We start from the raw sequence: 1,882 nt of genomic DNA on the forward strand, positions 1-1,882 counted from the left end.
GAGAAATAGGTCAACTCTGTTGAATGATACTGAAAATTTAAGTCTTCATTAGATTTGTTAACATGGACATCTTGACACGAGCAGTTTCATTATTGTAATGTGAGCAGAAGCCAAATGGAATGGGTTCAAGATAGAAAAGGCAAAAGGGAAGTGATAAAGTAGCGTAGTAAGGCATAAATAAAGACGTAGACGATGCCTCTGTTTTGCTGAGATGGGGAGCAGAAAGCAGATGGGCAAAGGGAAAGTTGGTTTTCTCTTGTTTTAAGATGACAGACATTAAGAGAATTTTGTATGTGAATAGAAATAATCTAATAGAGGTCAGGAGCAGTGGCTCATGTCTATAATCCTAGCACTTTGGGAGGCCTAGGTGGAACAACTGGTTGAGCCCAGGAGTTCGAGACTAGACAAGGCAAACTCTGAAAAAAAAAAATAGAGAAGAAATAAATAAATAAATCCAGGTGTGTTGGTGCATAGTGCATACCTATAGTCCCAGCTACTCAGGAGGCTAAGGTGGGAGGATCACTTGAGTCCAAGAGTTTAAGGCTACAGTGAGCCATGAGCATGCTACTGCACTCCTGCCTGTGTAGCAGAGTGAGACCCCTAACTCAAAAGAAAGGACAGGAGAGGGGAGGGAAGTGGAGAGGGAAAAGAAAACAAAAGAAAAGAGAATTTAACAGAGAATGTAAAAATAAGCACCTACTGTGTTCCAGGTGCTAAGAATACAGTATGAACAAGATAGGTACAGGCCCTGCCTTTAGGAAACCAACAAGTAACAACCAAGTTATTACATATTGTGATAAGTTATTTTAAGGAATCCAACTTTTACCTTAAATATAAAATAAATTGGCTTGAAATCCTCACCTTGAATTTTATTACAAGTACACAAAAAAAGCTCCTTTATATAATAGTACACTGCTATGACATTCTTTCAACAATATTTTTCAAACACTTAATATGCTTAATATGTGTCTGGCATCTATGCTAGGACCTGGAAATGCAATAAAGAACAGGACATGGTTTCTACATTCAGGGAGCTTACAGTCTAAAGAGAAAAAAACCAACTGTAGTACATTGTAATAAATGCTATGATGTGGGAAACTCTGTAATAAGTGTTATGATGTAGGCAATTCTAAAATGATCTTGACTGAGTCCATTAGTCAGAATGCTCTATGATGCACATGATAGAAAACCTAAATTAAACTAGCATGAGCAAAGAATGAAACTGATTAGTTTTCATAACTGGACCTAAAGTAGATGAACAGTTCAGGCACTGCTTTACCCAGTAACTGCCACGATGATATTGGGAATTTAGTTTTTCATGGAACCAACCATGCTGTCCATTGAAAGTAGACTGGGTTTTTAAAATGTAGTACATATTCACAATAGAATACTACACATCCATAAAGAAGGATAAAATTATGAACTCTGCAGTAACTTGGATGGATTTAGAGTCTGTAATACTCTGTGATCTATCACAGAAACAAATAACTGAGTACCACATGTTCTCACTCTTAAGCAGACCCTGAACGTTTATCATAATACTGTAAGAAAGGGATTGGCAGTAGTGGGATGCCGGCGGGGGAGAGGGAAGAACGTACAGGGAACTCATATGAATTGACAAGTAATCCCATTAAAAAAGTGGACAAAAGACATGAATAGACACTTCTCAAAGGAAGCTATCCAAGCAGTCAAGAAACATAGAAAAAATGCTGTTTCGCCGGGCTCAGTGGCTCAGCCTGTAAACCAGCGCCTTTGGGAGGCTGAGGTGAGTGGATTGCCTGAGCCCGCAGGTTCGAGACCCACCTGGGCAGGCGAGACCTCATCTCTACATAAATTAAAAAATTAGCCAGGCGTGGTAGTGTGCGCCTGTAGTTCCAACTAC

The sequence above is a fragment of the Carlito syrichta genome, unplaced genomic scaffold, assembly GCF_000164805.1.
Source record: "Carlito syrichta isolate Samal-C Ts95f unplaced genomic scaffold, Tarsius_syrichta-2.0.1 Scaffold305570, whole genome shotgun sequence".
Lineage (NCBI taxonomy): Eukaryota > Metazoa > Chordata > Mammalia > Primates > Tarsiidae > Carlito > Carlito syrichta.